The sequence below is a fragment of the Phalacrocorax carbo genome, chromosome 12 (assembly GCF_963921805.1).
Source record: "Phalacrocorax carbo chromosome 12, bPhaCar2.1, whole genome shotgun sequence".
In the NCBI taxonomy this organism is placed as follows: Eukaryota; Metazoa; Chordata; class Aves; order Suliformes; family Phalacrocoracidae; genus Phalacrocorax; species Phalacrocorax carbo.
The window spans coordinates 22,110,238-22,129,976 of record NC_087524.1 but is presented as its reverse complement, the minus strand read 5'-3'; the positions used below and the strand labels follow the sequence as shown (position 1 = coordinate 22,129,976).

The 19,739-nt window shown below is 50.8% G+C and overlaps 1 long non-coding RNA gene across 1 annotated transcript; it reads right to left on the bottom strand.

Annotated features, from left to right (window-relative positions):
- Positions 1–1,539: 1,539 nt before the first annotated feature.
- Positions 1,540–5,619, bottom strand: LOC135315446 (uncharacterized). Its single transcript, XR_010374905.1, has 3 exons — positions 5,539–5,619; positions 4,911–5,061; positions 1,540–1,664 (listed from the first exon to the last, which is right to left on the bottom strand). It is a non-coding gene; the product is annotated as an uncharacterized LOC135315446 (long non-coding RNA).
- Positions 5,620–19,739: the final 14,120 nt, after the last annotated feature.

Genomic DNA, 19,739 nt, shown 5'->3' with positions numbered 1-19,739 from the left:
GGCCGTGCCTGTTGTGCAACAAGGCAGTGATGCTGGAGGAGTACACCGCATCCAGCCGTAGTCAAAACACAACACAGATCTCAACTGAGGAGGTCTAGGGCTCCCAAAAACATCAGCTTCAGGAGCGTTGCAAGAACTAACAAGTGTGAAATGAAATCCAGAGAAGTATGAGAACCACCACGTGCTATTTCTTCGGAGCACAGAGCAGAAACAAGTCAGATCCAGTAAGTGCCAACACCTGATCAAGACACCCCGCCCAACATGGGCACAAAACCTGCATGAGCTGACACCAGGAGCTCCAGGAGACAAGACAAACATCTCAGGAGACAAAGCCTCAGTGAGGCAGCCATTAGCTGAGCTTGCGCTCAGGCTGTTTCAGACCGATTCGCTGAAGGAGATGCACGTTAAAAATCCCTCCCGTAGACTCTGCTGTAAACAGCCCAGTAACACTTTATAATCTCGAATAAACTTATCACTTAAAAACCTGTAGAAACCCAGAAGACGAGGACTGTCTGAAGGCATTGCCGTTAATGTAAGCAGCACAAGAGACCTCTTGGACTGAGGGACCTCAAAAGACATGGAAGATGAGGTGTGCTGGTTTTGGCTGGGAAAGAGTTAATTTTCATTGTAGAAGCTAGCGCGGAGCTGTGGTTTGGGTCTGCGCTGGTGCCGATAACAGAGGGATGCTTTCGCTCCTGCTGAGCAGGGCTGACACCGAGTTCTGCCTCTCCCACCCCCCCCAGCGAGTGGGCTGGGGGTGCGCAGGGAGCGGGGAGGGGGTGGGAGCCCGCGGGAAGGAGCGAATGGATGCCTTGGTTTGCTTTGTTTGCATGCGTCGCTTTTCCTTTTGCTTTTAAACTGTCTTTATCTCAATCCACGAGTTTTCTCACTTTCTCACTTTTCCCCCATCCCATCGGGGGCAGTGAGCGAGGGGCTGGGGGGGCTGAGTTGCCGGCTGGGGTTAAACCATGACATGAGGCAACGTTGGCTACCGAGGATTAAAGATACTCTCTCATTTAACTCCTTCCCGTTGAGTATTTTCCAAAGAAAAGGAAGAACGGGGTCGAATACAGCGCAGAAGGACAGAGGGGGTTACTCTACCAATTTATTCACGCAGCCCTATAAAGTGTCTTTATCTTTGTAGACCACAAGAGACATAAAGAAACCCTCAGGTCTAAAAGTGATATTTTCTTCACACCACCAAGATCAGTCCAGACTGACAACTTGATTTTGTCACATCCCATTGTGGATGACTAAAGGGCCAGAAATCTTATTACAGAGATAATGACCAGGATTTTGCAAAGCTCTTGGGAAGAAAAAGGCTGGCAGATGCTGTAACTTAAAGTACTGCTCATAAGAGGGGTGGAAAAGAAGCCTTTTGTAACATAAGGATACATCCTAATTACAGTTTGCCCTTCTGAGGAAAGTAAGTAAATAAAAAGTTGGGTGTAATAAACAACTTTTGCTCTCGGAACATGTAATCAATTTTGGAAAAAAGCGAGCAAGGACGAGTCCAGAAGTTACTTACGCTTCCCTCTGAAACACCCGGCAATGGCTGCTGCTGGGGGAAGGATAAAGGGCCCAGGGGTCTGGTGCAGCAGGACGGGACATAGAGCCTCACGGTCCCGTTTTGGTCCTTCTACATGTCCTTGGTAAGATAACACCTGGGGGGTGAAAAAAATATATATATTCATTTATTGAAAAATCAGGCCTTTACATAGTACTTATAAAAGACAGTTTCCCAAAATAATTAGGGTAGCACACTTGAGAGATCAGGAATCTTTCGGCCGCGTGCCCAGCAGCTGCTCCCCGCTCCCAGCCACTTAAAGCTCTTTAGCCTGAAAATTTCCCAGAGCTTCCCAACCCTTCCTCTCGCTGCAGGAAACCTGCCCCCGCGGAAGCAACCCATCAGGAGGTCCCTGCGGGGGCCAAGCGCTACTTGTGCCACCCCCAAAGCCAGCCTCCAACGCCAGGCCACTTTGTGCTACTGAGAAGCTCGTCGTGCCTCGCAAAGAAACAAAGTTATCCGAGTTAGGGAAACCAAATGTGATATATTTTCATTTTGATGCACAAAGATTGTAAAAACTTGAAGGGAAAAAAATATCAACGGTGTCTCTCCTGAAATTTAGAGATTGAATTAAAAGGGAGAACTGCTCTGGTGCGTGTCGCGTCAGCTCCCATCACCGGGGCTATTTGTTAGAGCACAGAATATTCGGTGAAACGGGAGTTTCATTGCCCCGTGGCATTGCAAGTTTCATAGCAACGGTTTGTGTCAAAAACAAACACATAAAACCCCAAAGCAGTAAACTGCCTTCAGATGAGGAGCAGTCCTTAGGAGCGTAAGGTGAGGTAGCAAAAGGCTTGGGGTTTCGCATGAAAAATGTCCTTACCCACAAATTGAAGGTAATGATGATGCCAAATGCAAGAACTAGGGAACAGGGTTTTGCCCAAGTAATTGTCTTATTATTCTTATTGTTTTTATTAAGATGTACTGAGAAAAATATAATTCAGTCTAAAATAGGATTTTCATTAAATTCCCTGGTTCAGTTCTTTTTAGCATTTAGGACTAAACTCAGCAAGAAGCCAGGAAGGAGCGTTTTTTTGGTCTTGTCTAAAGCCATTAAATACGCTTTCATGGATTCCAGAGAAATCTCTATATTTTGCTTTCAGATGAAAAGATAAAAGCTGCCGCCACACAATTCTGTTCTGGCTGGGTGTGAATTCAGGGAAGAGCGAAACCGCGAAGGCCGCGGTGGAGGGACAGACGGCGGACGCCACCCTCACGCGAGATGCAGGGGGCACACTGCCCGTGAGCTGGGCTTCGCTTTCTACACTTAACATATTTAAGTTAACATATTTTCATAAAGTCTTCTAACTAGCAAGGAAATAAGACTTTGACTTTGCTTAACGAACAATGCTGGGTTTCAAAAAATGCAAGCAAAGCATCCTTTGCCTCTTCCCTGTCTGTTCTGGCACAACGAACAGCACGAGAGGGTGAAGCCCACTCCAAGCTCTCAAGAAAAGGAGTAAAAGTCCTTCCTCACAGACTACACGTAAAAACCCCGTTGCCTCCAGCGTTCCTGTATAGGAATGAAGCAGGATTTGTAGGGCCCCACCAAGCAGAGGCAACACGCAGCGTCTTATCTCCGACTTCTTGTAATAGGTTTCCTGCTGAACACCGAGGAGAACAATCTTTTTTCATTTATTTCCCTGGCATATCTAATGTATAAGCTCAAAGGGCTCTGATGACCCCAGAAGATACTGAGACACCTTTGGGCTCTGTCCTCAGTTGGCACCGGTGACACGCTGCTCCGCTCCACGCTGTAAATCACGGCGGGAAGGTGGTGGGCAGCACCCCGGGCAAAGAGCGGGGCAACGTGTCCCCAGACCTTGAAGGAGCCTATTTCCATAACAAACGTTAAGGTTACCGAATATCACATTTTAATACAATTTCTGTGGATAAACGCGCTTACTCCTAATTCTTCGTCCAAAGATCAGAGTCAACTACGAGAAGACACGCCGTTCTCCACGCCCATCCATCTGCTAACGACTCCGACAGATTCCGTAAAAATACTGGGGCTTGAGGTGAACGTCAGTGAGCATTTTGCAAGCGTGAAGTTTATTACAGGCCCTGTAATTTTCTGGGATATCGTATTTTCCTCTGGGTAGAGAAAGTCCTAGTACATGAAACAATTAGTCCTTAGGAACATTAATTGTTTAACATCAGATTTTAATGAGCTTTTAGCATCAAAGAGAGAAAAATTCTGCCCCTAGCAGAAATAACTTTCTATTTACAGGAAATACGCATTGCCAGAAGAGAGCTCTGAAGACTGAAATTGTATTTCCTTAAGCCAGTAATTTCCTGAACTTTCTGAACACAGCGCAGAAGGGGATTTTTGTTGTCATCTGCTATTTTGTTTTGTGGTTGGCCAAAGCACCGATATCCACTACCCAAATGCAGAGACTCTCCCTGCCAACGCGTCAGCCGGGCAGCGACACGGGCTCCAGCACTGTCATTAGGTCACAATTAGTTGGTGAAAGTGCATCAAAATTGTTTTTTTTTTTTCATAAGTGTTCCAAAATCTGAATTGATTCCTGTGCTTTGTCTGAAAGTCCCAGCTATGGCCACAGCGCTGTACAGATCCGCAAGTGCAGCCGTGGGTGAGTGAAATCCGGATCTCTATCCCTTTGAGGAAAACCAAACGGTACAGAGCAATGTCTTTTTCACTTGAGTTATCAAGGTCATAAAATACCAGTTTTCCAACTAAAAGCACTAAAAAAACCTAAGGTAATACAGAAATTACCGTTGCCCGTTAGGGTGTCTAGCACCTAAGTGTCTCATTAGAGATACTCTATGCACAAATAGAAAAACCATGATTTAATCTGAGACTTCGGAAGAACACGACAGTGATATTCTCTGGTTAAACCTGATATTTCTATTTCATGTTTTGCTTCTCCCAAATGCCTACTGTGTGTTGTTTGTGTTTTAAAGATTAAGGTGAAGGTTTCGCTAACAGGACACCACATTTTCCCCTCCCTTGGGGTGGGTTTTCTCTTCCCCAGTTCGACTGCAGAAAGCCACGTCCCACGGCTCACAGGCGCGCGCTCGCAGCCTGCAGCGCGCCGCTCGTCGGATGCTTCAACGCGCGGGCCCGGTTCTTCCCCGGAGCTCTGAAAAAACTTTTCGGGTGAAGAACTTTCATTTGGCAAAAGTCATCTGGGGCAGGCGAACCTGTTTACAGATCCAAATTAGATTTTTCAAATAGTTTTTAGCTAAAGAGTTCGAAAACATTTCCTGACAGACAGAAATTTTAGCGCTTGTTGTCAGAGTAACTGGAAAGGAATTCCGGATAAAAGCGAGGGAAAAAATAAAAACCACTATTTAAGACACAACATTTTTTGAAAATTACCGTTTCAGGGGATGAAATTGTGTTGCACTCGATCTGAAACTAGTGAGGTCTGCTCCGTTATTTGGCTGTCCTCTGGAACGAAACCAACAGCTTATTCACAAAATTCCGTCTTCGCACCATCTTCCCTGAACAGCTACGTTATCGCAGCAAGCTGAGGACAAAAAAACAAAAGATGTCAAAAAGCTGGTAGATGTTTGTCGTACCAGATATTTATCCTAATGGCACATCAACCATTGCAATTCTTAAACAGCTTGGCAAGCTGTTCCCTCTGAGAAAGGGAAACACAGCCCCCTGCACACAATGCTACAGCTTCGGTTTGTATCGGCACCTTTGAACCACTCCAAAGGCCAAAAAAATGCATGACACGTTCGTGCGCCCACCCTCGGGTAGGTGGGCACAGTGCCGGCACACCAGCTACAGCTACGTATTAGTTTTAGACGATTCCTGCACGGTTCAAACCCAGGAACCTTGCCAAAATCTCTACTCCGTTCTGTCAGCCACCTTCCATGTTTCAGGAGTTTGGGACGGGACTTCCCAAGGCGCTGCCGCTCACAACCTTGCTAAGCACCAAAGGGGCCTTGGTCACGCTCCACACTTATGACTTCTTTCACACGGGGAAGTAACTCACCTGTGGAACTAAGAGACATCACAGTAATCCTTCTCTGTCCACAAGCCAACTTCTTTTGTTGTACTTTAAAGTCCTGAAACTATAAAAATAAGAGGGAACTTTATTATCAAATATGTCGGATATTTGAAAGCAAACAATGATCTACCAGTTTGTAATCTTCAGTGATTTCAGCAGGGCTTTGTCATGCTCCTCACGACTAAGGTAAATCAGGACACACGCACACACTCGCTCCTCTTTTCCTTTCCCTGCATCCATCATGGCACAAAAAGGCTTTCTATGTTTCCACTTCCAAGGCATTTTAACAGCAAACAGCAGCCCTCGTTTCCCAGCTTTATTGTAAGTCACTTCCCCCTTCACAGGTTTTCTTGTAAGGAATCTCCACACCCATTGTTGCCCCAACACAGACGACTCGCAATTCCAGGAAAACCCATGTATTTTTAATCACAAGAGATATAAACCGATTAATGGACATGATTTCTTCAGTTCCTCTGCATCCTTCGCAAATTAGCATGATTTTATACGATATCAGCACTAAGCAGAAACCCCGGACAAACAACACAAGCTGGTAGAACACATGAAAAGCTGGAAATTAAAGAACACATTTTTAAAAGGCAGGAGAACGCTCGCCGAAATTCTACACATTTAACTTAACCCAGCCAAGAAAACAGTATAACGCGACGCCCTAGGCAGAAGTAAGCCATACACAGGACTTCGTCCCATGAACGCAGCTGACACCGCAGATGAGGTTTCAGACACAAGATTGCCGCCAGCTTGTAATCCCTTTTATCTCCTTGCAGCCCAAGCTCACACAAGAAGGAAAGCCTAGGAGACAGGCTGCATGGAGCACACGGGTGTCTTCTTAGTGAACAAAAGGTAGGAAAGACCACAGTCTTGGCCACCCTGATAACACATTGGTTTACGGGTAGAACACGAAGGGCTGACTCTGGTTTGACTTTGGTTTCTTGCGTTGCCGAGACAGGCTCAGCGAAGGCTGAGATGAGCTGCGGGGTCCCTTTGTCCTGTGCTTGCCACAACAGGCTCCCCCACCCACAACCATGGCCAGGAGACCCAGCGACAGAAAGCTCCTCGTTCCCATAGGGTTACTCTGTCTCCTCCGCTTAAAATCAAGACCATCAGAAACCATGAGATACTTTTAAATACAGATATTCAGAACGAGAACAAGTGAGAAGCTGACTTTTAGGATCACACGGTATCTTCATATTCACAAATTTCCAGGCAATGCTCTAAAAAAAAAAAAAGTACCTTGCTGGCACTCCCAGAATGTAGAATTCTCAAATGATCCCCCAAAACAGTAACGATGGGGATCTGCGTCTCCTTTGCTTGTTGGGAGCCTTTCACAGGGCAAAAGAGAAGCAATCTAAGGGAGGACTGGGAGGTATGACCTGTTCATGTACTGCAAAGGCATTTGATAAAGTTCCTACCTAGCTAGAGGCTTGTAGAGGAAACACAGTTACCACCGGGTGAACGATAAAGGCTTGTCATGGATTAAAACAAGTTAAGAGGTAGGAAAGAGAATTGAAATAAATGGCCAATTCTCAGCGTGGAGAAAGGTTAATAGCGTAGTGCCCTAGGGATCAGTCTTCGGGCTGGTGTTTTTCAATATATTCATTAACAGCCTGCAAGAGGTGGTGAACAGCAAGGCAGCAAGAGCGCCTGACAGAATGGTTTCGGGTCAGTCGCAAGGAGGGGAGGCTGGGAAGGAGCCACCACCAGTGCATGAACACACACTGAGCAACCCGGGCTCCGCTCCCCGAACGCAGCGGTGGGAAGACGGCATGGAGACGCCAGAGCGCCTGGTACGGCCAGGTAGCTGTAAACACACAAGAAGAGTAGCCAACAGTCCTGTAAGAACTCACCTAATGCTATATCTGATATAATGCCACATATAGGCTGCCCAGAGAGGTGAGGGACTCACCATCCCTGGGGATAATTAAGACATGTAGACGCGGTACGTCAGGGCACGGTTTAGGAGGCCTGGGGGTGTTGGGTGGACTGTTGGACTTGATGATCCAAGAAGTCTTTTCCAACCTTAATGATTCTGTGCTTCTATGATCTGCTAAGGCCCAGGAATAATCAAAATGGAGAGTGTAAAGAAAAAACTCTGGAGGCACAAAAATGTTGGACAAAACATCTCCCCCAGCCTATTACCATTAAGATTTTTTTAATTAAGATGGCAAAATAAAGCTAGCAGAAACAAAACTATTTTGAAATATCACAAAATTTAGAACAGTCTCTCTGACCTTTTGGCCCGCGTGGTGCTCTCTGGTCCCTACAAGCGTCTTACAGCGTATCCGAAAGTCATCCTTGGAAATCACCAACATTTCCAGCATTTAGAGCTCATAGCATTTGCACCTTTATCTGCACTGGCGGCATCACTTCGATTAAACAAAGGCAGAACATTATTCATAGGCTTAGCAAGTGCAAGGAACATTTGATGACAAAATACTGTCGTTTGACCCGAGATTCATTGTGGCTCACCAAGCCTTAGATGAACGGAAGAAGCCACCTCCCAGGTGGGAACAAAAATACCCCAAGAAACTAGTAGCAATTAGTGCAAGAACAGGTATTCGCCCAAGGAGGTAATTTGCAGCAAGAGCCTCTTAGGTGTTGGGGGCAGAGGAGGTCAGTTCATCCTCAGTGTATCTTCATTCCTAAGCAAACACTGCAAGAAAGCATGCACGCACACGGCCGGACCAACAAACTATTGTTATTAACAGCCATAGGGTGGCTGATCTCTTCAAAACACTTGCATACTCGCCTTTGAAATATTACCAGAGTACCTCAGTACACGTAGGAGGAAGAAAACTTGATCATGGCAGATAAGAGCATGCCATGGATTTTGTTGGGAAGAAGGTGCCTAAAGAAAGGAGTCAGATACCCAAATACACGCAGGAGTTAAAAACCACCCAGCTCACAGTTCAGTGCTTTATGGCGGTGTCCGGGCAGGTTGTGAATAAGCCAGAACAGGGTACTGGGGGTCAGGTAGGCAGATCTGTGCTTTACCCTTAGCGCTGCTCCATTTTGCCAGCGCCCTGGCTGGGATTACCCGCATCCCGCCGCACATCCCTGTGCCCTGCAGCGACAGTAAGTGACGGCTACCCTGCAGCCGGCTGAGCGCCGCCTTGGGCTGGCAGCCTGCTCCCCCGGACAACGAGGGCTTTCAAGCAAATATCCCCAAAATGACCAATTAAGATGCCTCAACAAACACCCCATCTGCAGCTTGTAGATGGCTTGAAACGGCTCTCGCTGCCACCCCGGGTGAGAACGGCCAAATATCAGCTCTACGACTATTCCCTTGCTCTCCCCGCACGGCGCATCGGAGCTTTATCAAGACGGAGACAGCAACAACTCCATTATTAACAACGTGCCCCATATCGCTACCAGAATCACCACAACAGTGTTCTTAATACAAAGATAAGCTTCGCGAGCTGGCCCCGCTAGCACCTACTTCGCCGCACAGCACGCCCATCGGCGGCCGAACTAGAAAGCGATAGCAATTTAGGGGAGAGGATGAACGTCAGCTTTGACAGATTACTCTCGCAATTGGTTGGGGTAATCTTTTAAAAGGCCACTGACAAACTCTGAGCTGTGTAAGAAATTCCTGCTCACCTGAAAATTATGGGAAAGCTACTTAATAAAAGGGGCCTGCATCTCTGATGGCTTATACCACGCAACGCAAACTGAGAAAGCTACGGGTTAATTTGGGTGGTTTAGGAAAAATACCATTATTCTGAAATATTTGTAGAAGTTCACTGAGAATTTAACATCCTATTGGTACCACCTTTAATTTAGAAGACAAAATACTACGCCACGGATGATTATTTTGTTGTTTTCAACTCATCTGTGTGACTTCACTAGATTGAATCCACCAACCGAAACCTTATAAAGCCTTTTTCGGTTGGTTGGTGAGCAGAGGGATTATAGGCGGTGATTATTTCTCCCTGAAAAGAGACTATCAGCCCATTTCATAGACTGGTTGGAGAGGCAACGCATCCTCCCCTCTTCCGTCCCTTCATGCAACTGAAGTAGTGCCCTACGCAGTGCACGAGCAAGGCATGTGATGGTAGGAAAGAGCTTTAATTCTGAACACATCTAAATTTCTCTGTTTCTAAAATACTAAAAAGCATATACTTATTTGCTTGAACATAAGAATTTTAAAAGCATGTCCTTACATGTAGGAGTAGGCAAGGTTTAATTATCCTCCCGTTTTTCCACTAAAGAGGCTATAATGAAGTGATTCTTAGTCAATTCCTTGGGATCTATTCAGCTGAGCACAAGAGTAAAGCAGTATGCATAAGTATTTGCTGAACCAGGTCATTAACCCACCAAGGATCCCTTTCTGCAAGGTTGGAAAACAGTAGGCACTCTCTTGGTTCAGAGGATCTATCCTCTGCGTGGCATCGTGCGCGCCTCCGTGAGAGTTTTCTACAAGAACTTCTCTTTCAGTTACCATTCTCGGTACAAACATATGTGATTAGCCCACAGTTTGGTTTATATTTGCATTTTCTCGGTATCCTATAGTCATTCTGGACATCAGCAAGATGTACTAGTTGTTTATACACAGTCTAAAATTTGCAAAGCATAATTAAGATGACATCGTTCGTTTCATAACGACGTTGCAATTTCGTCTTCTTGGAAACTAGTGTTCTGTAATCTGCTTTCCTGGGTGCTTTCAGAGGCTGCGCGTGTGCGTGCACAGAATGCTGACGCCGCTCTGCTTCCGTAACAACAACAGGGGAAACAGCTCCCCAACGCAACCACCGCCGCCGCTGCGGCATGAAGCCAGGCCAGCGGCCCCGGCGCGCCGGAGCGCCACCACCGAAGCCGCAACACAAAATCAAAATCAGCTTATTAAGAAAATGTCAAAGCTCAATGTGTTTTAAATAATTTTCCTGAGAAAGATAACTGCAAATGGTTGTGGGAAAGCCAGATGTTTGAAGGTCAGAGTCAATTCTACGCGTATCTAGATGCAGGCACGTGCTCTCAGAGCCACAACGTAACCCTTCCTCCACACAGACTTCAAAAACTACTTTAAAAAAACGACGCGTACATAATCGTCAACGCTATAACCATTCCAATTCTTCGTTCTGATGTATTTTTCATGCGAAGGGAAACGCCACATGATTTTTGCCCTCTGCAGGTGTAAGAGAGAACTTCCCACCACGGCTTTGCCGTTCAGCGGCATCCTCCTTGGCAGCCGAACGTGCGGTAACACGTTTTACAAGACGCTGCTGGAAGCGAAGCTGCTCTGAACTCGGCACACTTCTCCGCTCCTCCAGCGCACAGAAGGCTCCATCTAGTGTTTCACACGTACAATCCCAGGGAAAAGGGGAGGAAAAAGGCCAGTTGATAACAATTGCTACAGATTTTTATGTTGTCCTAGCAAAATAGCTGGACTTTCTGGCCCCTGCTTTCCCGTGCTTGCTTCGCTGTCCACCCGGAGGCTGAGTCCAGACCGAAAAGCAACGAGACCAAGCAAGAACACGGAGCAGACTTTACTATGCAGAGCTCTTCGGTCCCCTGCCTAAACCCCTCACGCATATACGAACAAGTGCATTTAATAATATAACAACATGAAAGGAGCTAGAATTTACACCAAGTGGGAATGGCGCCAGGAACTGGATTTTCACCTGGTTTTAGAACAACGGTCGTGCTGTCGCTGCTCTCCGTCATGGCATATTAGGAGTCCCCCCTTCGCCCAGTGGCCGCAGGGGAGGTAAAGGATCACAGGTCTCCATCCCAAGATGGCTGGCAGTGGATACTGTACCTTGAAAGTGGAAGCCACGTGGTGGATAAAACACCACACAGCATCTCCAGCCCAAACCAAACCAGCTGAGGGCCAGACCTTCCATCCTGGCTTGCACATAATGCCATTAATTCCGGTGCCATCGCTTAATTACACTGAACGTTGCACTGTAACCAGCAGTGGCTTTGAATACAGTAGGTTTCTGTACAAGCCCAAGTTCTCGGAGCACAGTGCTGGGCAGGCAGTCTGGCATCCCAAAAACCACAGGCTGGGGTGAAGCTCAGCTGAAGGATTATCCCAGGCGCTGAGCGGGCAGAAATGCCAGACTGATTCTACTGGGAGCCCGAACATCCCTTGGCTTATTTAAGAGTTCCAGTCTTCACGACTGCTTCAGTCAGCTTAATATTGGGATTCTTAATTTCAACCAAATCTTCCAAGTTGCAAGAAACCCTCACTGGCCTGTCCTCCCTGCAGCGGCGCACGCAATACCGCCGGGCTTTCAGAGCTGCTGGATGAGCTGGGGCTGGTGCCACCCCTCGCCCAGGCCACGCTCGGGGTCGAGGACAGCCCTCCCCGGGAGGCCCAGCGGAGGCCCCCAGTCTCACCCCCCACCCCGCTCCCCACCGCGTCGGCTCCCTGGCCTGCTCAGCCTGCCTCCCCTGCGGGTGCCCCCTTCCTCCAGCTCGCATCCCTCCGTACCCCACCGCGCAGCGCTGCCGCGTCTGCCGCCACCCCGCAAGGACTGTCTAATTAATCATTTACATCTTGATTTCCAATACAACCGGGCGCTGTGCGGTGCTCCCCAAGAACAGCCGTTTGGGGGATTTACCAGTAACCGCGGGCAGCTGTTAGTGTTATTGCAGCCCAGCACGGCAGCTTAAGACAGGCTGAAGCCTCCAAGCCTGCCCTTGGGTTTAGCTTTAAGCCTGAAAAACCCCAATACAGCAGCACATAGAGAGCTGGCTGCGACCCTGGCAGCCGCACCAGGTACCCGGGGAACTGAGAGTCCTGAGCCAGCTGCCGCCCCCCCCCCCGCACCATCAGCCCCCACAACCGCATCACAGAGCATTCCATCGTCCCCCCCGCCAGCCCCTGCAACCGCAACACCTGCCCCCCCGCACCGCATCCCGGAGCACTCTGTTATTCCCCCCGCCCCGCATCCCGGAGCGCTCCGCTATCCCCCCTGCACCGCCCCGCATCCCGGAGCGCTCCGCTGTCCCCCCCGCACCGCCCCGCAGCCCGGAGCGCTCCGCTGTCCCCCCCCCGCACCCCATCCCGGAGCGCTCCGCTGTCCCCCCCCGCACCCCATCCCGGAGCGCTCCGCTGTCCCCCCCCCCGCCCCGCCCCGCAGCCCGGAGCGCTCCGCTGTCCCCCCCCGCACCCCATCCCGGAGCGCTCCGCTGTCCCCCCCCGCACCCCATCCCGGAGCGCTCCGCTGTCCCCCCCCGCACCCCATCCCGGAGCGCTCCGCTGTCCCCCCCCGCACCCCATCCCGGAGCGCTCCGCTGTCCCCCCCCGCACCCCATCCCGGAGCGCTCCGCTGTCCCCCCCCGCACCCCATCCCGGAGCGCTCCGCTATCCCCCCCGCACCACCCCGCACCCCGGAGCGCTCCGCTATCCCCCCCGCACCGCCCCGCACCCCGGAGCGCTCCGCTATCCCCCCCGCACCGCCCCGCACCCCGGAGCGCTCCGCTATCCCCCCCGCACCGCCCCGCACCCCGGAGCGCTCCGCTGTCCCCCCCGCACCGCCCCGCACGCCGGAGCGCTCCGCTATCCCCCCCGCACCGCCCCGCACCCCGGAGCGCTCCGCTATCCCCCCCGCACCACCCCGCATGCCGGAGCACTCCGCTATCCCCCCCGCACCGCCCCGCCCCGCACCCCGGAGCGCTCCGCTGTCCCCCCCGCACCGCCCCGCCCCGCACCCCGGAGCGCTCCGCTGTCCCCCCCCGCCCCGCCCCGCCCCGCATCCCGGAGCGCTCCGCTATCCCCCCCGCCCCGCCCCGCATCCCGGAGCGCTCCGCTGTCCCCCCCGCACCGCCCCGCATCCCGGAGCGCTCCGCTGTCCCCCCCGCACCGCCCCGCATCCCGGAGCGCTCCGCTATCCCCCCCGCACCGCCCCACATCCCGGAGCGCTCCGCTGTCCCCCCCGCACCGCCCTGCCCCGCACCCCGGAGCGCTCCGCTGTCCCCCCCGCACCGCCCTGCCCCGCATCCCGGAGCGCTCCGCTGTCCCCCCCGCACCGCCCTGCCCCGCATCCCGGAGCGCTCCGCTGACCCCCCCGCACCGCAGTGCGCACCGCCACCCCGCGGGCGGCCGCGGGCACTGCTGCCGGCGCTCGGGGAGGAGAACACCTACAGACGGGGTCGTTTGGGGGTTTCTGTTTTGGGTTTAGTTGGTTTTTTGTTTGGGTTTTTTTTAACCCCAAATGCGTGCCCTCCCGTGCACTGGCCAGGCTGCCAGCCTCAGCCAACGATTCACCTCCACTAAAGCGGTCTTATCAGACACAGAGAAAGCAGCTTTCCTTCTGGAGCACCAAGGAAGCACGTCAAGGTCTGAATCACATCTATATGCACCGTTGTGCTAGTTTTGGCTGTTCACCTCCAGACGGTTTTGCTGGCGAACGTGCCGACTGAAGGCGGACGCGCCAGCGGGTCACAGAACCAGCAACGTGCGGCAGTTGCTTCTAAAGATTTTGTCTTCGAGGTAAATCGTGACTATTGAGAACAATAATACCGTGAAGTCATTCTAAACGAGGCACAGCGCTGGCAGGGGAAGGCACTGTACGACCACAGCCTCTGCTCAATGAAATAACTTGGAAGAGGTAAAAAAGTTTGTGGCTTTTTTGAGAATCTGTCTCAAGAAACTCTCTAGTGCCTGGAGAAGTTACTGCATTTCCCACGGACGCAGCAGCACGTGGGAAGAGCGCGGTGCAGAGGCGATGGTGATGAGCCGCAGCCCCCCAGGGCGCCAGCAGCCCCCCAGGGCGCCGCGGGGCACACGGCTCTGCCCGCCCCAGGCCCAGCACGCAGCCTCTCCGCTCGCCCCGCTGGGGTCAGCGTTAGCACTCGTGCCACCGCACGCCAGGGGCACATCCGTAGCCCACCCTCGGGGCTGGGGAAGGCTGACCACACAACCGGACCCACCGCTGCCTCACCTGACGTTCAGTGTTCGTGCAGGATGTGGAGCAGGCATCTTCCCTTGGAAACACATTTTTCTCATGCAGGAGAACCTAAGTGGTCAGCACTGGTCAACCTGCAGCCTTCCACCATGTCAGCTCAGGCTGCACCTTCCTCTTCCACTTTTACAGGATGCCTTTGTAGAGTTGAAGAGAAAAGGCTGCAACCATCTGCGATCCATCCTTCCCCCTCCCTTCCCATCTTCCAAGGAAGACCGGACCTTAAACAGATCTCAATTTAAGATAGGAAATCGGATGGGAAACAGGTCAGTGGGGGAAGCATTCTGAGAGTAAATGGCTATGAAGCACAGCAACCTGCTTATCTGCTTTGATGGACCACGAGCCGTGGCCCACCAGCCTCCGCTCATCTCAGACCAAGGGCGCTAGCGTTGCCCGCACCCCTCGCTCGCACCTCGCTCTTGCCTGAGGCTACTGTGAGCGGAGCAACCAGCCAAAGCTGGTCCTGCACCTCGGCCACGCGTGCCGAGGTCCGGGAGTCCGCCCGAACCCGGGCTGGCCAGCAGGCTTACGAGGTGCAGGGCGCTCGGGGCTCTCACAGGGACAGCGTCCAATGGGACCCAACATGAGCGGGCACTGCCAGTATTTCATAGAATCACTAAGGTTGGAAAAGACCTGTAGGATCATCAAGTTAACCATCAGCCCAACACTACCACGTCTCCTAAACCATGCCCTGAAGTGCCACATCTGTATGTCTTTTAAATACCTCCAGGGATGGTGACTCCACCACCTCTCTGGGCAACCTGTGCCCATGCCAATTTCTTTCCATAAGCCCAAGGCAGATTTTCACGTGCCATCCCTTCGTGTAAGCCCAAGGCAACAACATTTCATATGCCACCCCTCCCTGTTTAGGCTTTCGGGAAACTAGAATCCCAGAATCCCAGGTGGGAAGGGACCTCAGGGATCATCTAGTCCAACCTTTCTAGGAAGAGCCCAGCCTAGACAAGACAGCCCAGCACCCTGTCCAGCCGACTCCAACGTGGCCGAGCCAACCCCTTCCCTGGGGAGATTATTCCAACGGTGACTGTCCTCACTGTGAAAAATGTCTCTCTGGTGTCTGATCGGAATCTCCCCAAGAGCAGTTTGTGTCCATCCCCCTTGTCCTCTCCATGGGACTCCTTGTAAGAAGGGAGTCTCCATCTTCTTTGTAGCTACTGGTACATGGTGATGAGATCCCCTCTGAGCCTCCTTTTCTCAAGGCTGAACAAACCCAGCTCTCCCAGCCTATCCTAGAAACCCAGCTGGAGCTCAGTGCCCCACCAAAGCATCAGTCCTGGTACACCCAAGGTCTCCAGCAGATGCAGGAAGGTCTTTCTCTCCAGCACATACCAGGAATCCCTTTATTCAAGTTTTTAAACATTTCTGTACACAAGCAATAACATCAGTAGAATTACCACTACAGCTCCAGGCATGGCTGGGCATGAATAGTTCCTGTACAAGGAGAAATAGTTCTCACACCCCCAGATCGTAACTACACTGTGACAGAGAACAGTAAACACTTACCACACGGCCAAAGGACTTAAAGACCCTGAATTAACAGTGGGATGCAAGTTTTGCTACAAAGAAGGAGTCAAGGACTGGACCAACATCTGTCTCCTCTCCCCTGGATTTGATCAGCGCACCTCCACGCGTTTCCCTAGCCTGGGAGGGGACGCTGCCACCCGACCGCAGCACCAGCACAGAGCGGACAGATGCGGCCAGGAGAAGAGAAGGCAGCGACCTCCCCTGAGCGAAGCTGGACAAAAGTCATGCTGCTCTTTGGAAGGTGAGGGAAGTCACAGTCAGGTGTGAGCCAAAACCAGGCTCGTTAAACCCGCACTCATTGTGAAATGAGGCACTCTATCTTCCTGATGACTTTCTGAGAGACTCCCCAAATTACAGCCGTCGACTGCATCCAATTTCTCCTCGGACTGTCAGAAGCCTGTAAGCAACATTCACCTATTGCCAGATTAATTTTTAATTTGAAAAATGATACTGGATTACCTACCTCAGCTCTGCCGCCCTTGGCTTTAAAAAAACCTGAATACTTCATAGTGTTTTTGAAGTATTTGAAGCTCAGAGGGGGCAGGGGCTGGCGGTTCCCTGGTTAGGGAAAGGCATTAAATGCAGTGAACACCAGCAGCAGGACTCTCGCTGCGGCCGAAGGGAGCCACCGCTGCTGTTCAGCCCTCGTTCGCTACCACTTCTCACTCTCCACCAACATTCCCTACTGTGTCAGTTAAAAGCAGAGACTAATTCAGGCAGGGACCGCTGCGTGTTGTCTAGTCCAACCTGTTGCTAAAAGCAGATCAGATCAGGTTTCTCTGAGATTAACTTAGTTGAGCCCTGAGCACCTCCGGGGACGGAGAGCCCCAACCTCTCGAAGCAACGTGTTCCCACTTGACCATCCTCACAGCTAACTTTTTTTTTTTCCTTATACCCTAATATTGAAGTACAGGGAAAAAAAGAATCTAACTGAAATCTTGGGACAAGCAAGGAAAATAAAGCAAAAGAGAACTAAGCAGAATATAAGTTACATTACGTTAATTGCACCCAAACACCAACGTCAAACACTTCTCCATGGGTACAAAGCAACATGCCATCTCCAGCAGCCGTATGAGCTCAATCCCTCCCTTCCCTCTCCACCTGTCAGACGGTAGCTCCAACACTTCACAGCCTTTCTCCCCTTCGGTACAAAACCCACATTTTCCCTTGGCCGTCCCCCAGCAGGGCGACCCCTGGCCTCCTCACGTTGCCTTCAGAGACCTGGCAACACCACCCAGCAGCACTGCCCAAATCACTCTGATTTGGAGGAAAAGGTAAGGATTCAGTCTGTACTTGCCTGTCAGTCGGTCAGAGGAGCGACTCTGGGAAGAGAACCAGGAAACACGTGTAGAAGGCACCGTGGGTGCATGGGCGCGCATGCAGAGAGCTGACATACGAACCGGCACCTACACCAGTTACAGGCATCCAAGCCCGTGACTTCCACCATCCCGTGGCTACTTCACCCCTTGATGGATTTATCTACCTCACCCTCACCTCATGACGGGTGCTGACAAACCACACACCCACCCTCTCTTCCATTCCATGTAAAACCAGACTTTCCCACTCCCCCCCCCAGCAGCAGCGGTCTATTCCAGAGGTGGAGGGGTCACGTACTCCTGGGGAAGGGTGAGAGTTATCCCTGCGAGGCAGCAGCAGCGTACGCACTCCCCGCAGTCCCTTGAAGGAAGGATTTGGCCATATGACTGAAATTGTTTCCAAGCACATCTGATGCAGCTGCAGGTTTCCCAGCGCTCTCTCGCTGTGCCGGGAGGGGACTGCATGCGGGCCAGCCGCGCTCGTGCCATGTACGCTCTCCTGCCACGGAGAGGCAGCCTCCACCCACGCATCCTTCCCTTTGCCGAGGCAGCTCGGAGCTCGCAGTTCTGCAGTTCCTCAGACACAAGGACACCCTAACCAAAACTGCAGCTCTGGGAGAGTAAAGCCCATATACAGACTCCGTACAAATTCTGAGATTACACGGCTGCAGGGCTGTGCCTACCCCACGCGGCAGCGCGAGCTCTGGGCAGAAACACGCCACTTCCAAAAGCATTTTACTAGCACCAGCGTGGAATTTGTGGAATTCACATGTGACGCCCACTGCCACCGTTAAACAGCTGGAGGTTGATGTCCCAAGCGGCCACATCAAACACCCAGGCGTGGAGGGGCCGCCCCACGCCGCGCTCCCCGGCGGCGCTGGGCACCCCCCAAGCACCCCGATGCCAGCCCCACGTGCAGCCAGAGGCACAACGGGTCAGAAAAGCGACCTGCAGACAAACCACTTGTTTCCAGAGAGGCTGGTTTTGTCCGAAGAACACCACAGTGCCATTTTAACTAATCCAGAGTGGGTTTACAACAAACGCTGACCCAAGAACGAGTAATGTACCACATGTTGCTTGTTACCGGAGCTGGAGACCCTCAGGTTGAGCACCACGAGATGTTAAGAGAAGTCACCGAACACGAACCGCAGCACGGCACTTTCACTTCAAGGATAAATCCCGCACTGGTATACGAAGCGTAGCACTGGAATTTATGGAATGTAAAAACATAAATTGTCAGAATAACAACTGTTATTCACCGGTGGTCTTTTGCACTTCTATATATACATTAGCAGGACTCTATAAACCTCGAGGAGTTAAATTCCACTACAGTGAGCTTTGAAGGAAAACTATTGCAAAAGAAATAGCATTTTGTATTTAACCCGGTTTTAATTAAAGCTTCTAATTCCTAATTTGACCACAGGGACGGTATTTTTGGGTGGCCTTTTTTTTTTTTTTTTATATGAAGTAGGTTACAATTACTACTGACAATTGCCTGGGTGCATCTGCAAATCACTTTGAGAGAATTAATTAAGGCTTGTTTTCATGAGAGGGACAAGATTTTTATAGTGATTACAATTGGTTTTAAAGTTACAACGTATGTTATTTTATAGTCGTTACTAAAATTATTCCTAGAAAATTAATACCTGAATTAAATACCAATCACTAAAAATCCTGTAACATCTACATGTACCTTTTTCTCTGCAGTCAACCTTTACTAGTTTGGGACTAAGTCCAATAACAGCCTCGCTTCAGGTTCCAGTGTATTTAGAGTATATTTAGAATTTAAGCAACAAAGCCCCAGGCTTGCTCCCAAAACCTTACTTTTCAGCCGCTGTCTAAAACCTCGCACCACCTAAGTCACGGGGCATCTTCTCCCAGGCACATTTTGAAGAGCACAAGGTCAGTCCTGACCCCTCCTAACAAGGGATGGACTCCTCAGAAGAGTGTCTGGCTGTGAATCTCAAGCAGACACAGGCGTTCCTCTGCAAGCACAACCGGCACAAAAACCAGCGAGGAAAAGCCTTTCAGCAATACCTCTCTGCTCAAATGTATTAACTGCTGAGGTTCGGGCACTTTTCTGCTCACCTGCACTTCCTTTTCTGGGCTTCATAAAGGGAGCTTGCTCTTCTTCAGGTTCTAAACCTCTCCAAGAGCATCCTTGTCCTCTTTATGGCATACAGCCAGCGCACTCAGAACAGTTTAAGCAGAATTTCACAGCTAGAAGTCAGCAGCAGCTGATATTGCTGCCACACATGCAGTCCGCAAGTAATTACGCGGAAATATATCAGTATTTCACTGACACAAACACCTTCCAAAGTCAAAACCTCATTAGTCTCCGCACAGACGCTAAGAACTCGAAAGACCTGAAAGCAAAAACTGTTTCTCTTGAAGAGAAATA